Source organism: Syzygium oleosum, unplaced genomic scaffold (genome assembly GCF_021117445.2).
Source record: "Syzygium oleosum isolate NSW1041296 unplaced genomic scaffold, Sole_v2.1 Sole_v2.05, whole genome shotgun sequence".
Taxonomy (NCBI): Eukaryota; Viridiplantae; Streptophyta; class Magnoliopsida; order Myrtales; family Myrtaceae; genus Syzygium; species Syzygium oleosum.
In genome coordinates, this window is record NW_026607489.1 from 8417045 (window position 1) to 8435921 (window position 18877).

An 18877-nucleotide genomic window follows, 5' to 3' on the forward strand; every position below is an offset into this window, starting at 1 on the left:
AATATTTTAATAGACAATTAACCTATAAGAGGCCTATCATGTTAATAATCATTACTGCAATCATATGCATTGTAAGTTTTAGAAGAAGTTTGATGAAGTACATGTATGGTTTGTAACTAATAACCACCTAACATTTGAGAGTTGAAAATTCGTGTTCACGTGTAGTTAAATTCAGGTTATGTTAGGTTGAGTCATTACAAAATTTTATACTCATATTGAACACGTAAATATTGTGTATTTTATATTCATATCATTTTGGATTTGACAACATTTATTTTTAAGGACGTGTCGAACAATGTCAATTCGTGTTAACAGTTGAGATCCTAAGGACACGTCTGCTTGCTTGAATAAAAGATTCGATAAGATAAAAATTATTCTATCATGAGTTTGGTGACATATTCAAATTGGGATAAGCCTGAAGAGGCCTGGCATCCTGGACAATTTATCCTAGTGATAGGGGTCAAATATCTCACTCAAGTAGAATGAAATTTTTTTGAGTAATTAATGTGAATTAACTATTCTTTTTATGTCTTTGGTTATATCCATAGTAGTATATGGTAGATTGTTGAGATAATGATACAAATGGTCCATGAACTTTGGCCTGATATATAATATAGTCCTTGAACTTTAAATTTATGCAATGTAATCCTTGAATTTTTAATTTATTTAATATAGTCCCTAAACTTTTGTTACATATTTTATTTAGTCTCTGATTTATATGAAAATGTTTAATATTGCCATTCCATTAATTCAAGTTCAGGGATAATATTAAAAAATTTCATAAAGTGTAGGGATTAAATTGAATATGTACCAAAAGCCTATATACCTTATTGAATAAATTAAAATTCATAAATCACATTGAATAAATTTAAAATTTATGGACATATTATACGTCAGGTCAAAGTTTATGAATCATTTTTATCATTTTTTTTCTGTACGACGAGACTTATTATTTTATCTTATTCGATCACATCTCAATCTTTGTAACGGTGAATAAAAACTGTTTTAAGATACCTCTTTTTCGCTTGAAAAGTAAATTTAAAATAAAAAATAACTGAATATACGACGGGGGATGAACGTGCTCTTCCTGACACAAAGCTCAAACTCCAAGGGCCATTAAAATGGACCCGCCCAACGTCCACTTTTATGTCTCCCAAGAAAGCAAAAGGACCGGCCTTCGCCTTTACTTTCTCAGCTTTAACGTTTTTCCAATTGATCCCAAGTTTGAAAGTGAAAATCTTTCGGTCCAGTTGACAGGACAACTCAACAATAATGAAGATATTTAGGTCCCCACTACGATTCGTGTTGATCTACGAGAAAGTGGAGGTTTAAACCCCACTGATTTTTGGGCATTGAATAACCAACACCATTTTTTGACCACGATGGAGCGTAGGAAATTGTGCGTCATGCAAGCTACGTCGACGGATCCCCGCACTTCGTAGAAATTGAAAGTTATTACCGTGCATACTTTCTATTTAAGTAATTTGAAAAATGCATTTGACAACGCTCTTATTCGAACGAGGACAATATTTGAAATGATTAAACTGATATATATTTTTTATATAGTCATTTTAGAACCAATCACGCCCAGGAAAGCGTTGCGGGTTATTATTGCCATCACATCATATGTTTATCTCTTTAGCATTTCCCATCATCCTCGAAAGGCGGTATTATGTAGGGACGTCAAATGGATGATTCGGATTGAAAATTCAATATTAGAGGTGATAAAAAAAATTCTCCTAATAAATTGTAATATATTAAAAAAATTCTCATGGGTTAATATGGAAATTTTTGGATAGGGGACAGGTATACTTTATTTCGTTGCAATTGTCATCTAAAATACTATTCTTTAGAGATAATTTAAGTCACTTTTTTACATTGGAAGTTTGAAAGGATTTGTTGAGTATGATATTAATTATCGTCTTGTGGTGCTTATGTGTACCACTTGTGAACATAAATTGGGCTCTTGAAACTCATTAGTAACGTAACTAATGAAACTTTTACTTACTAGATATTGAAGAGTTAAGATTGACACTCAATTGGCCGTGAAAAAGGTTGGCACTCGCTATTAATAGCCTTTCCACTACTTGAAAAAGTCGCAATTATTAATGTCATGTTGATTATGTCATTTCTAGTATCAGGAAACATGCTAAAGGTTATTCGAGTAAAAAAAGTGAGAATAGACGACCGGTGTTAGCGATCTCCTTTGGCGTTACCATAGGAGTTCTATACCCACGACATAATGTTTGGTTTGAGCTATATTTATGACTCATTTTAAGCAAGCATGTCATCGCGGTCCCACCAAGGTTCTAGTGGGGGTAGAGTCGGGCTAATTCAATATCAAGGCATGATCGAACTAGTGCTCCAGAAGAACCAAGGTACCTTAAGGCCAATGAGCCATTCGGTAATTCAAACATATGATCAGAAGGTCTCAAACTACCTGGTAGTAAGCCCTATACCTTTAGACCGATTACCGTTGTGGTGGAGGAACCTTTATTTTACTATACGAGGTAGTGAGTTAAAATTATTAGCAAAAAAATTAAATGTTACAAAGACTTTTACATATAGGTACCATGTGTCAAGCGCCAGCGCTGACTAAAAAATATTCACCGAATTTTTAATGAAAATTTGATGAAATTACTTATACTGCGGTTAGAGAAGAGCACAGTACTTAGAATTCATGACAAATGAAAATAAAGGGGTCAATTATGATATCTCTTGAAGTGTAGGGATCGGAAGTGTGATCTCTTTACACTGTGTTTTATTTCTTCCTTGTTTGCAATAAGTTTTACCATATGAGAAAAATATATAAATCCCCAGTAACTGAATACATGCAAGCCAGGACCATCAAAAAGATTTGCAAGGATAACCACAAAAATTGAGATATTTGTCTAGTCGGTCACTGATCCCATCAACCAAACACAAAAGAAAAAAATCTTTCAATCATAAGATAAAGTAGTCCATTATTTTGAAAATAGATTATTGGGACAGCATAGTATTGGCATCTTCTTTACATATTGTCTTCTCAACGGATCTATCAAGTAAGATATGAACGAGAGAATTGATCGTACCTCAAGATCATGAAATGTCATTTCGTACACCATATTAAGCCACGCATCTTACAAACAATATGAGAGTATAATAGATTAAAAAAGAAAGATGGAAGTGTGATTGAAAAATTAACGTTTCAACACCACAAGTATAACTTCTTCATGTCTCGTGGTAGTGTATGATTGGTATACAACAACGGTCCGTCTTAAGTTTTATTGTGCCATGTTGACAAGATCTCAGTTTTTGTCCAACTTTTCAATTGTGCTTTTCGGTATTAAATGTTCTTTTAAGTAATTGAACCAGTCACAGTGACTAAACTTTGCTAAATTATGCTAATTATTACGCAAGCAACCGCGCTAGGACTCTGTATGTTACTGTTAATATTTTTTTTAATTGAACTAAACTATGCCTATGCAATGCTTTTCTTTGCTATTTGTTTTACTTCTTATGACCTATATCTTGCATGCTTGGATAATTAAATGCATGATGCATATGGATTTAATGTGCAGTCTTTGATTTGTCAGAAGTTAATGCTTCACCTACCTATTGCTTGACCTTACTATTATAGCTAATTCACATGTAACTAGACGAGTGGATCAAGTAAAAATACTCACAAAAAAAATGCTAAATTATTTCAAAGTTACAATTCCTATTATACAGGCATGAATTTTACTAATTGAAGTTGCCAATTAATTATTGCCCATTGAAAAAATGTATTTCCCCTTAAAATTGATCTCCACTATGGAAATTACATAATAATGCCAGGAAAAATCTTTTTTATAAAACAATGAATAATCTATCTAATCAATAAAGAATTAACGCATAGGAAAATATTACAATGGATGATTAATATTAGGGTTAATACCACGAAAAACCCTAAACTGGTACACTTGTGACACATTTACCCCAAACTATTTTTTTGACCATAAAAAACCCCAAACTGGTACACCTGTGACAATTTTACCCCAAACATACCATAAAAAACCCTAAACTGGTACACATGTGACAATTTTATCCCGAACTAATTTTTAATATTATTTTTTTGAATTTTTTTGAATTTTTTCTTTTTTCTTTTCTTTTCTTTTCTTTTTTTTTTCCTTCACCTTCAACCTCTGGCCGGTCGCCGGTCTGGCGACCGGCCAGAGGCGGAAGCCGGCGAGGGCCGCCCTCGCTAGATCCGGCGAGGGCGATCCTCCCCGGTATCGGGCGAGGCGACCCTCGCCGGATCCGGCGAGCGGCCGCCCTCGGCGGCCGGCGAGGCCGCCTCGCCGGCGTCGGGCGAGGCCGCCTCGCCGGCGCCGGCGAGGGCCGCCTCGCCGATCCGGCGAGGTGAACCTCGCGATATCGGCGAGGGCCCTCGCCGGCGTCGGCGGCGGCCCTCATCCTCGCCGGATGGCGAGGGCCGCCTCACCGGCGCCGGGCGGCCCTCGCCTCGCCGGATCCGGCGACGCCGACCTCACTGCGTCGGGCGAGGGTCGCCTCGCTCGCCCAAGGCAAGGGCGACCCTCACCCGACTCGGGCGAAGGCGGCCCTCGGCCGACGCAGGCGAGGGTCGCCCTCGCCAGATCCGGCGCCGGGCGAGGGCCGCCCTCGCTTGAGTTGGGCGAGGGTCGCCCTTGCCCTGGGCGGGCGAGGGCGGCCCTCGCCGGCTTCTGCCTCTGGGCTGTGACATTCCGAATTTTGGCACATTTTTGGGATTTATAAAACGTGTAATTCGTCAGTGTGCTTATAGTAAAATCTCGCCCGGGAACTGATCACTCCCGGTTATTGTTTTTAAAATTGAGATTTCGCTAGAATCGCATTCGATCGAATTTGGCCGTTATTTAGAGCCCAAACTTTGGTGTTGAATTTCTTGGAATTCCGGAACAAATTTAATTGGACGGTGTCGATATTAGTGTGGCCAATCTCGATATTACCCGGGATACGTGAAAAGTGAATTTTTGACCGGGTACGAATTTGGACTGGTAAATCATCCTCGCAGTGTGTTTTTATTAACACCCTTTTTGGCCAAATCCTAAAAATATTAATTAGGATTTTTCGAGGACCGTTAGATCGTTTTTGGATTCGAATCGTGGCCGTTGGATCGCGATTATTGCGATTTGACCACTCTCTCTCTCTCTCTCTCTCTCTCTCTCCCCGCCGGTCTCCCCTTTTTGCGTGTCTGACCCCCCCATGCGACTGACACCCCACCCACTCTCACCAGGCCCCATCATTTCCTCTCTTCTTCCTTTTCTTTTCTTTTCTTCTTTTTCTTTTCTTTTCTTCCCTTCTTCTTCTCCTTCGCTGGTCTTGGTTCTGCCGGCTTCCGCTTGTTGCTGCTGCTGCTTCTTGCTTCTTCTCACTGCGTCGCCGGCCATCTTCGCCGGGACCAGCTACGCCGCCTTCCTGTCGCGAGCCACCGCCATCCCGGCTTCCCTCTGGCCGAGCAGCTCCACACCGGCCACGTCCTCAGCCCCGTCGCTGGCCTGTCTCGGCCAAGCGCGAGCCGCGCCGCTCGCCGGCCCAGTCGCCGCCTTGTCCAGCCGTCGCGGTCAAGCTCCGCTCGCCTCCGTCGCCCACCACCGCCGTCCAGCTGAGCTTCGCCGTGCGTCGCCGTCCACCTCCGACCGTCGCCGCTGCTGTCCCAGTCGACGGGAACAGCCAAGCCACGCCGGAGCAGCCCCCACAGCGGCTGTCTCCCTCGCCGCGCTCGTTCGCCGTCGTCCGCCGGCTGCCGAAACCGAACCGGAAGCCACCGCGGACCGCCCTTGTCGCCGCCGTCGTCCTCGCGTCGTCGCCGGCGTTAGCCGAGTAAGTTAACCCCTAATCACGTGTTTAGGGTGTTAAACTTGCTTAGGGTAGTTTATGTTAAGTTTAATTAAGGTTTAGATTAAATTAATGTTGAATTATTAGATAACCTTTGGTGATAGGTTATCGTTCGTGTGATAAGTTATCGTGATGTGGTGATAGGTTATCAATTATATTAATATTGTTGATTATTTTATTAAATAAAAATATTTTCGGAATTAAATATTATTTTATTATTTTCGGATTTAAATATTAATATTTTATTATTAAATAATTAATTTCCGAATTTAATTTATTGTTATTTCGAAAATTTATAATTTCAAATTATGATTTCTAGCTTGAATGTTGGCGATTTTGCCGTGTATTGTCGTATTAAATTGATTTTATGGCAAATTGTTTGATCGAAAGTTTCTGTGGAAAATTTATGAGACTTTTGGAATTAAATTATTTTATTCTGTTATGCCAAGTAATGTCAGTGATGCATTGTGGTTGATAAACATGTTTGGCATCGAAGTTTGCAGGAATTGATTGACTGTTTGCATGTGTGACCACTTGGTTTGTTATGCGGCATTGTGTGAGCACTATTCATGGACGCATGGGCTAATTGAAAAGATAATAATTGGCCGGTATGCTTGTGTGCTCCTGTGGTCACACGTTAAAGCCGTCTTATTGTGTATCGCTTGACGTTGCCCGATTTATCGGATGCCTGGGGATAATCTGGAGTGCCGATACCCCGGATGCCTTGTCGCGGCCCGAGGCCGGACTCGATGCTCCTTACGGGATACCATCTTACTGTGTATCGTTTGATGTTGCCGTATTGGAATGCCGTCATCCTGTGTATCGTTTGACGTAGCCGTGCCCGACGGGGCGGGACGGAGCCCGATTTTTACCGGTAGACCGCCATCTTGCTGCGTATCGCTTGATGTGTGGTGGCCCCGAGGGGGCGTAATAATTGGAATACGTGTGATGCATAGTGCTTGATTATGGGGTAGAAACTGCTAGGCATGGTATGGGACGTGCCCAAGCGGGTTTTGCCTTATAATCGAGACACGCGCGACTATGTTGCATTAATGCATGGAAAATCTCGTTAAATGCTTCGAGTATGTGACATATGCATTTCATCAACGTGTGTACCAAGGCGAGGTGAGGATGCCTGTGGTTGTTAATGATGTTGTTGTTGCCGTTTCGCCTGTTTAGGGACCCCCGTGCGAGTTGGCCTCCTAAGCGGGGCTTAGGCCGTTAACTTATTGAGATTTTATCTCATTTGTTGTTGTTAAACCTTTTTCAGGACCTTAGCTTGTCGTTGCTTCTTATGCGGTTTGGAGTACCGCAGTTTTTGGTTGATCTTTGAGGGTTAGGCCTGAAAGCTGATCTTTTGGATGGAGTAGATTAACCCTAACCTTTGTCTTTTGCTGGTTTTTGTGGAAACGCCCGGAGTGGGCCTGTAAGTATGTTCCCAGGGGTTAATCAAGTGAATATTAAAATGGCTTTTGTTATGTCTGGTTTTCCTATGCTATCCCTGTTTATTATTGTTGTCCGGGAATTGTTGTGTTCGCTTCCGCATGCGTACTAAAGGATAAAATGAAGGGTCAGTGACGGGTCCTGGGACGTCGCATTTTAACGACCGTAGCGGGATGTCGTGCGCCCGCGGGGTTCGGGGCGTGACATCCCCGTCCGAATTGGTATCAGAGCAAGGTCAGCTCGATCCAAGTTTGGTCGAGACCTGGAGTGATAAGGTGCGATGGGTTTTGGGATAGTGAGTTAGGAAGACACTAAGTGCCTGTGTTTGGTTGTTAGCTTTTTCATTCGTAAGCAAGTTGTTCAGGAATTCTAATTCCTTGTTGGAATTGGAAAGCAGGTTTCTGTAAAGATCCTGCGAGATGGATAATCCTGAACCGAGAGCCCCTAGGAGGAGGGCCGAACCAGGTCAGGCTGGTGCCAGAAGGAGAGCACCAGGGGATCCTAGATTGGACCAGATCCTGCAGGCTTTAGAGACTTTAATAGGGCAGCAGGCTCAGAATCAAGCCGCCGCTGCCGTTGCTGTACCTGCACCTGCACCTGCACCTGCGCCTGTGCCTGTAGATGTTCCGTTAGCTGGCAATGGAAATGGGAACCAGCCCATGCACAAGTTGGTGGAGCAATTTCTGAAACTCAAGCCGCCCAAGTTCACTGGCGCGGGTGATCCTGAGGCTGCAACCCTCTGGATTAGGGAGTTGGATAAGGTTTTTGCCTTATTGAGATGTACAGATGAAGACAAGGTGACACTGGCAGTCTACCAATTGCAAGGTAACGCCAGTACTTGGTGGGAAGCTACCCAGAGGAGGGTATTTCCCGAAGGTACGGCCCGGGTGTGGGGTGCCTTCGTGGAAGCTTTTTATAATAAGTACTTTTCGGACTGCGCTCGAGAGCAGAAGATGAATGAGTTTCAGCGTCTTCGGCAGAACCAATTGTCGGTAGACCAGTACGAGGCAAGGTTTGCTGAGCTGTCCCAATATGCCCCGAGGTTGATTGAAGACCCAGTTGACAAGGCAAGGAGGTTTAGGGATGGGCTGAAACCTGAGATTAAGGATCAACTGGTGCCCCTGAATCTGAAGGACTATAATGAGCTGTATGAAAGAGCGCAATTAATTGAGAGAAACTTGGCTGGGAGGACAGCCGCATCTGGATCGCGGTTTGTGCCAAACAAGGATAATCATCGGTTTGGGAAGAGACCGGATGACGGAAGTAAGTTCCACGTCCCTCCTAATAAGAAAGGTGGCGTGAGGAAACCGGTGTACAACAATAATGGCCCCTGTCGATTCTGTGGAAGACACCATGGATCAGCCCCTTGCCCTATGAGGACGGGAGTTTGTTTTGGATGTGGCCAGCACGGCCACCACGTGAGAGACTATCCACGCCAGGCAGCGGGAGCACAAAGACCAATGCAGCAGGTAGGACAACCTGCAAGTAGTGCCCCGCCGAACCAGTGGAACCGACCCCAAGTGCAAGGCGGGTCTATCTTTGTCACAAGGAAGGAGGCGGAGGACTCGCCGCCGTCATTACAGTACGGTTTCATTACACGACCATCTTGCCTATGCTTTGTTTGATCCCGGAGCTACGCATTCATTTGTGGCTAAGCAATTTGTGGAATTAGTGGGGTTAAGTCCGAAACCGCTGGGAGTGGTTTATAATATTTCTACCCCTTTAAAGGATAGTATAGTGTCTGCAGTAGGGTCATCTTGGTTGTAGATTATCCGTTGGTGGTCGTGAGGACGACATAGATTTGATTGTTTTGACGATGTTCGACTTTGACGTGATTATTGGAATGGATTGGCTCACCAAGCAACGAGCCACGGTCAGAACCGCTATCGTAAGACGATACGGTTTGAGCCGAGGGAGTGTCGGTTTTGAGTTTGTCGGGAATCGAGGAGGACCTTCGATCCCTTTAATCTCGTCACTCGAGGCGACTCAGTTATTGGATGAGGGTTGCCAAGGCTATTTGGCGACTGTAATTGACACTTTGGTAGAGGAACCTGGTATGCAAGATATTGTTGTGGTGCGAGAATTTTCGGACGTTTTCCCTGAGGAATTGCCTGGGTTGCCCCCAGAAAGGGAAATCGAATTTGTGATTGAGTTGGCCCCTGGAACGGAACCGATTTCTAAGGCACCTTATAGAATGGCATTATCGGAATTGAAGGAGTTAAAGGTTCAGGATGCAGGAACTGTTGGACAAAGGATTTATTCGTCCTAGTGCATCACCTTGGGGAGCGCCAGTTCTATTTGTAAGGAAGAAGGACGGGTCGTTGCGCCTTTGCATCGACTATCGGCAACTCAATCAGGTGACGATTAAGAATAAGTATCCGTTGCCTAGGATAGATGATTTGTTTGACCAACTTCAAGGAGCTTCGGTATTCTCGAAGATAGACACGAGGACAAGTTACCACCGGTTGAGAATTCGAAAGGAAGATATACCGAAGACGGCATTTAGAACGCGCTATGGACATTATGAGTTTACCGTGATGCCGTTTGGTCTGACAAATGCGCCTGCAGCTTTTATGGACTTGATGAACAGGGTGTTCAAGGAGTATTTGGATAAGTTCGTGATCGTGTTCATTGATGACATTTTGGTGTATTCGAAGAGTTGAGAGGAACACCAAGACATTTGAGACGATCTTTGAGACTCTTCGAGATCATAAATTGTATGCCAAGCTTAGTAAGTGCGAGTTTTGGTTAACTCGAGTGGCTTTCCTTGGACACGTGATTTCTGGGGAAGGAATTTCAGTAGACCCAGCTAAGATTGAGGCGGTTATGAATTGGCCTAGACCAACGACTGTAACTGAAGTTCGGAGTTTCTTGGGATTGGCTGGCTATTATAGGAGGTTCGTGGAAAAGTTTTCTGCTATAAACATGCCCTTGACGCGATTACTGAAAAAGGACACGAAGTTCGAATGGACGGATAAGTGTGAGCTTAGTTTTCAAGAGCTTAAACAGAAGCTAACTACTGCGCCTGTTCTAACGTTACCGTCTGGTTCAGGGGGATATGAGATTTATAGCGACGCGTCATACAAAGGATTGGGATGTGTTTTAATGCAACATGGAAGAGTTGTGGCATATGCGTCCAGACAATTAAGACCACACGAACAGAATTACCCAACGCACGACTTGGAATTGGCTGCTATCATATTCGCGTTTAAGATTTGGAGGCATTATCTGTGCGGAGAAAGGTTTCATATCTATACGGATCATCAGAGTTTAAAGTATCTATTTTCGCAGAAAGAATTGAATATGAGACAGCGTAGATGGATGGAGTTGCTGAAGGACTATGATTGCGACATTTTGTATCATCCGGGTAAGGCTAACAAGGTAGCCGATGCGTTAAGCCGAAAGTCCTCGATTGCGCATATGATGGTTCAAGAATGGATTTTGCTTGAAGGAATTCGAGACTCGAATTTCAGGTTCGAGGTAAGTCACCTCTCGAGTTTAATGGCTACTCTCAGAATTGAACCCGAAGTACAAATTAAGATTAAAGCAGCGCAACCTTCGGATCCTGAACTGCAAAAGATTCTGCAAATGGACGCATCTAAGAGGAAACCTGACTTTCAAGTATCCGATGATGGGATCTTGAAGTTTCGTGGACGGTTGTGTGTGCCCAATGATGAAAGACTTAAAGAGGAAATTTTAGCGGAAGCTCATCGCGAGAACTACGGTATTCATCCGGGCAAGACAAAAATGTATCGAATCTTCGCCAATATTATTGGTGGAATGGCATGAAAGGAGATATTGCCAAGCATGTGGCTAGATGTTTAACGTGTCAACGGTGAAGGCTCAACACGTAAACCTGGCGGACTACTGCAACCTTTGGAAATACCAGAATGGAAATGGGAGCATATCACGATGGATTTCGTGATGGGTCTACCGAGGAGCCAAAGAGGTAATGATTCCATCTAGGTTGTGGTAGATAGACTCACAAAGTCTGCTCATTTCATTCCAGTGCGAAAGGACTTTGCCATGGACAAGTATGCTGAGTTGTACGTGAGACATATAGTTCGTCTCCATGGCGTGCCGTGACGATCACGTCGATCGAGACCCCAAGTTCACCGCCACGTTGAAAAGTCTTCAAGGCGCCATGGGAACAAAGGCGCAGATGCAAAGATCGCTTTTCATCCGCGACAGATGGACAATCCGAGAGAACGATTCAGACTCTCGAGGATATGCTACGAGCCTGCGTTTTGGATTTCAAAGGGGGTTGGGAAGAACAATTGCATCTTGTCGAATTCGCGTACAATAACAGTTATCAACAGAGTATCAAAATGGCACCTTTCGAAGCACTTTATGGCAGACCCTGTAGGACTCCTGTTTGTTGGAACGAAGTTGGAGAACGAAAGATTTCGGGACCCGAGTTGGTACAACAGTCGTCGGATGCTGTTAAAGTCATCAGGGATAGGCTAAGGACTGCCCAAAGTCGCCAGAAAAGTTATGCAGATAGGCGACGTAGACCATTGAAGTTTCAGGTCGGAGATCATGTGTTCCTCAAGGTATCACCGATGCGAGGGATATCGCGCTTTGGCAAGAAAGGCAAGCCGAGCCCAAGATATGTAGGACCGTTCGAAATCTTGGAGCGAATTGGAGCGTTGGCATATCGTCTAGCATTGCCACCAAGGTTGGCTCAAGTGCATGATGTATTCCACGTGTCTATGCTAAGAAAGTATGAACCGGATCCGACCCACGTTTTGAACTATGAAGAGATCGACGTGGATGACAGAGTGTCGTACGTGGAAAGACCCGTGAGAATTGAGGATCGGAAGGAGCAGGTATTAAGAAACAAAACGATTCCTCTTGTCAAAGTAGTGTGGCAACATCATGGGACCGAGGGAGCCACGTGGGAAAGTGAAGAGTTGATGCGACACCAATACCCCCATTTGTTTGAATAGTTGGGTTGGGGTATAAATTTCGAGGACGAAATTTTTGTAAGGGGGAAAGAGTTGTGACATTCCGAATTTTGGCACATTTTTGGGATTTATAAAACGTGTAATTCGTCAGTGTGCTTATAGTAAAATCTCGCCCGGGAACTGATCACTCCCGGTTATTGTTTTTAAAATTGAGATTTCGCTAGAATCGCATTCGATCGAATTTGGCCGTTATTTAGAGCCCAAACTTTGGTGTTGAATTTCTTGGAATTCCGGAACAAATTTAATTGGACGGTGTCGATATTAGTGTGGCCAATCTCGATATTACCCGGGATACGTGAAAAGTGAATTTTTGACCGGGTACGAATTTGGACTGGTAAATCATCCTCGCAGTGTGTTTTTATTAACACCCTTTTTGGCCAAATCCTAAAAATATTAATTAGGATTTTTCGAGGACCGTTAGATCGTTTTTGGATTCGAATCGTGGCCGTTGGATCGCGATTATTGCGATTTGACCACTCTCTCTCTCTCTCTCTCTCTCTCTCTCCCCGCCGGTCTCCCCTTTTTGCGTGTCTGACCCCCCCATGCGACTGACACCCCACCCACTCTCACCAGGCCCCATCATTTCCTCTCTTCTTCCTTTTCTTTTCTTTTCTTCTTTTTCTTTTCTTTTCTTCCCTTCTTCTTCTCCTTCGCTGGTCTTGGTTCTGCCGGCTTCCGCTTGTTGTTGCTGCTGCTTCTTGCTTCTTCTCACTGCGTCGCCGGCCATCTTCGCCGGGACCAGCTACGCCGCCTTCCTGTCGCGAGCCACCGCCATCCCGGCTTCCCTCTGGCCGAGCAGCTCCACACCGGCCACGTCCTCAGCCCCGTCGCTGGCCTGTCTCGGCCAAGCGCGAGCCGCGCCGCTCGCCGCCCGGGCCGCGCCTTTGTCCGGCTGTCGCGGTCAAGCTCCGCTCGCCTCCGTCGCCCACCACCGCCGCCCAGTGAGCTTCGCCGTGCGTCGCTCGTCCACCTCCGACCAGTCGCATTGCTTTGTCCCGGTCGACGGGAACAGCCAAGCCACGCCGGAGCGGCCCCAACGGCCCATTTGTCTCCCTCGCCGCGCTCGTTCGCCGTCGTCCGCCATTTGCCGAAACCGAACCGGAAGCCACCGCGGACCGCCCTTGTCGCCGCCGTCGTCCTCGCGTCGTCGCCGGCGTTAGCCGAGTAAGTTAACCCCTAATCCCGTGTTTAGGGTGTTAAACTTGCTTAGGGTAGTTTATGTTAAGTTTAATTAAGGTTTAGATTAAATTAATGTTGAATTATTAAATAACCTTTGGTGATAGGTTATCGTTCGTGTGATAAGTTATCGTGATGTGGTGATAGGTTATCAATTATATTAATATTGTTGATTATTTTATTAAATAAAAATATTTTCGGAATTAAATATTATTTTATTATTTTCGGATTTAAATATTAATATTTTATTATTAAATAATTAATTTCCGAAAATTAAATGTTATTATTTTCGGAAATTTCTAACGTCATATTGTGATGCCAATGTTGGATTTTACCGTATAAATTGGCATTTTTAGGAAATGATTTGAATGATTTCAATTCGAGGAAATATTTTGACATTTTGAAATATTAAATTATTTTCGGATATTAGTAATTAATTAATTCCGAATTTAATTTATTGTTATTTCGGAAAATTTATAATTTCAAATTATGATTTCTAGCTTGAATGTTGGCGATTTTGCCGTGTATTGTCGTATTAAATTGATTTTATGGCAAATTGTTTGATCGAAAGTTTCTGTGGAAAATTTATGAGACTTTTGGAATTAAATTATTTTATTCTGTTATGCCAAGTAATGTCAGTGATGCATTGTGGTTGATAAACATGTTTGGCATCGAAGTTTGCAGGAATTGATTGACTGTTTGCATGTGTGACCACTTGGTTTGTTATGCGGCATTGTGTGAGCACTATTCATGGACGCATGGGCTAATTGAAAAGATAATAATTGGCCGGTATGCTTGTGTGCTCGTGTGGTCACACGTTAAAGCCGTCTTCGTGTATCGCTTGACGTTGCCCGATTTATCGGATGCCCGGGGATAACTGAGTGCCGATACCCCGGATGCCTTGTCGCGCCCGAGGCCGGACTCGATGCTCCTTACGGGATACCATCTTACGTGTATCGTTTGATGTTGCCGTATTGGAATGCCGTCATCCCGTGTATCGTTTGACGTAGCCGTGCCCGACGGGCGGGACGGAGCCCGATTTTTACCGGTAGACCGCCATCTTGCTTGCGTATCGCTTGATGTGTGGTGGCCCAGGGGCGTAATAATTGGAATACGTGTGATGCATAGTGCTTGATTATGGGGTAGAAACTGCTAGGCATGGTATGGGACGTGCCCAAGCGGGTTTTGCCTTATAATCGAGACACGCGCGACTATGTTGCATTAATGCATGGAAAATCTCGTTAAATGCTTCGAGTATGTGACATATGCATTTCATCAACGTGTGTACCAAGGCGAGGTGAGGATGCCTGTGGTTGTTAATGATGTTGTTGTTGCCGTTTCGCTGTTTAGGGACCCCGTGCGAGTTGGCCTCCTAAGCGGGGCTTAGGCCGTTAACTTATTGAGATTTTATCTCATTTGTTGTTGTTAAACCTTTTTCAGGACCTTAGCTTGTCGTTGCTTCTTATGCGGTTTGGAGTACCGCAGTTTTTGGTTGATCTTTGAGGGTTAGGCCTGAAAGCTGATCTTTTGGATGGAGTAGATTAACCCTAACCTTTGTCTTTTGCTGGTTTTTGTGGAAACGCCCGGAGTGGGCCTGTAAGTATGTTCCCAGGGGTTAATCAAGTGAATATTAAAATGGCTTTTGTTATGTCTGGTTTTCCTATGCTATCCCTGTTTATTATTGTTGTCCGGGAATTGTTGTGTTCGCTTCCGCATGCGTACTAAAGGATAAAATGAAGGGTCAGTGACGGGTCCTGGGACGTCGCATTTTAACGACCGTAGCGGGATGTCGTGCGCCCGCGGGGTTCGGGGCGTGACATGGCCGGTCGCCGGTCCGGCGACCGACCAGGGTTTGAAGATGAAAAAAAAAAGAAAAGAAAAGAATAAAAAATAAATAAAAATTCGAAAAAAATAAAAAATAATATTAAAATTTTAATTCAGGGTAAAATTGTCACATATGTACCAGTTTGGAGTTTTTTGTGGTAAGTTTAGGGTAAAATTATCACAGGTGTACCAGTTTGGGGTTTTTGGTGGTCAAAAAAATAGTTGAGGGTAAAATTGTCACAGGTGTACCAGTTTGAGGTTTTTTATGGTAAAAAAAATAGTTTGGGGTAAATGTGTCGCAAGTGTACCAGTTTAGGATTTTTCGTGGTATTAACCCTTAATATTATCCTAAAATTCCTCATAAGCAAGGATTAGTGGTTTCTTGCCCGGTAGTTACGGTCTATTCAAACCTCGAGTATGCATATAACAAATTAGAGAGTTTTGTGGGAGTCTGTAATAATATATTTATATAGATGTGAATATAAGTAAAGGGCTGCACACTTTCTATACCACGTACACCACTCTACTTTCATAATCCGTCATTCTAAAAAGTTGTTTGTCAGCATGCGCAATAATTCAGCCCACTGGGTTGTGTTTTCTACTATTTGCTACTTTCCGCTTTGCTTTTACTCATGTCTGCCATTTCGGCTTGTATCATTGTACTCTTTGTCGGCCATTACTTGGGCCTGTATGATTGAGTCTATAACGGCAGCTTAATCGAACACCACCCATCTGCCCGTCTTTCCAACCATCTGCGTAGTCCATTTTTTGATCTCTTATCTCGGAAAGAATTTATGGATTTCGCAAATTCTCTTTTACATCTCGTCAACAATTTATGGGGCTTGGCCAGTAGACCTTTGGGCTACGTTTGTAATCTGAAAGATAATGTCAACTCGTTGCGGAACACAACTAACCAGCTGAAGGCCAAGAGCAAAGATGTGCGGGAAACGGTGGAACGTGAAGGAGGAGGTGTGCAGCGCACAGAAGAAGTGGCGAACTGGTTAGACACGGTGCAAGAACTTGTTGGTCGAGTAGATGAAATTCTTGGAGAAGCCGGGGAATGTGATCAAATTAAATGTCTCAGTCGTTGTCTTCCACCGAACTGCTGGTCGAGTTATAAATTGGGGAAAAGAGTCGATCAAATGCTCAAAGCAGTGAGAGAGCTCCAAGCTAAGGAATTAGAATTCGGAGTTGCCTCCTCCTCCGGTGCTCGAGATGCCTATGGACGAGACCGTGGGGCTTGACATTTCCAAGTTTAATAAAGTGTGGAAATGGGTAGTGGACGAAAAACAAGTAGGAGTGATTGGGTTGTACGGAACGGGCGGTGTTGGAAAGACCACCCTCATGAGAAGGATCGAGAAGGAGATTTCGCGTGCAAATAACGGATTGGATGTTGTTATTTGGGTGGTGGTGTCCAGGCCGGTGAATCAAGATAGAATTCAAGACACCATAAGGAGAAGGCTGGGCATTAAAGATGAGCATTGGGAAGGATGGTCCTGGGAAGAGAGGGTCTATCATCTGGGCCAAGCTTTGACCCGGAAGAAGTTTGTATTGTTGCTTGATGATCTATGGGCGAGGCTGAACCTTTCCAAAATCGGAGTTCCTTGTCCTGGTCTCGAGAACGGATCCAAAGTAGTGCTCACAACTCGGTTGAAGCATGTATGCGACCACATGGGAGCGGACAAAACCTTGGAAGTACAGTGCTTGATGCCCAAAGAAGCTCTAGAATTATTCGAGAAGAACGTCGGCAAATCGCTAGTAGATTGTCATCAAGAAATTCGAGACCTTGCAAAAAACATTGCCGAAGAGTGCAAAGGGTTGCCACTAGCCCTTATTACTGTCGGACGAGCCATGGCCAGAAAAGATAGTCCTGGTGAGTGGAGGCATGCACTAACAACGCTGAGGAACAGACCGCACAAGCTGCAAGGTATGGTGGAGGAAGTATACCACATACTAGAGTTCAGTTATAATAGCTTAGATGACTTTACTCGACAGGCTTGCTTCCTTTACTGTTGTCTCTTCCCTGAGGATTACCCTATAAATACGAACGAGCTTATTGAACTCTGGATTGGAGAGGGCTTGCTACGAGACACCAATGATGTAAACAGTATGCGGGACGAGGGAGAGTCCGTCTTGGGGGATTTAAATAGGGCTTGTCTTTTGGAAAGTGGGCGTGATGATGACCGACGGTACGTGAAGATGCACGATGTCATCCGCGACATGGCAACCTGGATCGCTCGTGATTGTGGGCAAAGGGAGAACAAGTTGCTAGTGATAGAGAAAGACGAAGACATGTCCGAGGAGATGATCTCCAAATGGGGGGAAGCAAAGAAAGTATCTATATGGGGAAAATGGATTCGGAATATCGACCAAATACCATCCAAGTGTTCCCAGCTTGAAACTTTGTTTGTAAGGGAAACAAGAGTGACTGTCTTGCCAAGTGGATTTTTCGACTCGATGACGACTTGTCTGGCGGTCCTGAACTTGTCCAACAACAAACATATCAAGTCATTCCCCGAAGGGATTTGCAATCTGATTAATCTACAGTACTTGAACTTGTCGGGCACCGGTATTAGTGAATTACCCAAAGAAATCAAGAACTTGACTCGTTTACGGTGGTTGCTACTAGACGACATGTTGGAAAGAAACATCTTTATTCCGACAGGGGCAATCACAAGCTTACCGTTGAATGTGTTCAGCCGGTGGGAGTCTGAAGAATATTTGAGGGAATATTGTTTAGTGAAGGAAGAAGAGACAATAGAGGAACTAGAGTGAATGCAACATCTCACCGACTTATCTATCCGCGTGTGCGAGTCTTCTTCTGTTCAGAAAATATTCCAATCTCCAAATTTACGGAGACGCGTAAGGAGGGCGTGCATTGATAATAGGAATGGTAACTTGACTAGCATCGTAGTAAATTACTCACCAGCAAGTACTAACGGTTTCTCGCATTTAGAGACGCTTTATTTACTTCTATGTACCGAGCTGAGTGAGATGAAGATAACTCAAGGAATAGGACGAGCGCCAAACTACTTTTGCTTCCCCAATCTCGTTGAAGTTTGGGTCTATGAGTGCAGGCTTTCGGACTTGTCCTGACTCGTGCATGCTCCGAAGCTCCAGGAACTGGGGGTCGAAGTCTGCGATTCGATGGAGAAAATCATTGGAGATGGATTTGCAAGGGAGGAATTAGCTGCTTCGGGACTATTCTCACGTCTCGAATCCCTATATCTCGTCAATCTTCCCAAGCTAACGAGCATTTGCGACCAGACTCTATCCTTTCCCCAGAGGGTACGCTTCGTCGTACAGGACTGCCCTGGTCTCAGAAAGTTGCCGTTGGACTCGAGCAGCGCGAGGGGAAGCTTCGAGGTCGAGGGGGACAAACGCTGGTGGGCCGAGTTTGAGTGGGACCCCACCGCCCGGGTCACTTTGCAGTTGGGTGTCGAGAGCCTCGTAGAACAAATGACATTCGAAGAGGCAGCACGTACAGTGAAACATGATGAGTCCTCTCTTGACCAGGCCACGATTAGATTCCTACCTTGTGGGGGGCCGAGTGAGTGAGGCGAGGCTGATAAGTTTAATATTGTTTTTTTTATAATAAAAAAAAAAGGCGG

General features: G+C 44.2%; 1 protein-coding gene and 1 pseudogene across 1 annotated transcript in view; both read left to right on the forward strand.

Moving 5' to 3' along the window:
* The window catches only part of LOC115693844 (disease resistance protein RPS5-like), a 49371-nt gene that overhangs the window by 10521 nt on the left and 19973 nt on the right, over nucleotides 1-18877 (forward strand). The gene's annotated exons all lie outside the window — the stretch shown is intronic.
* On the forward strand, nucleotides 16036-18828 carry LOC130138137 (disease resistance protein RPS5-like; annotated as a pseudogene).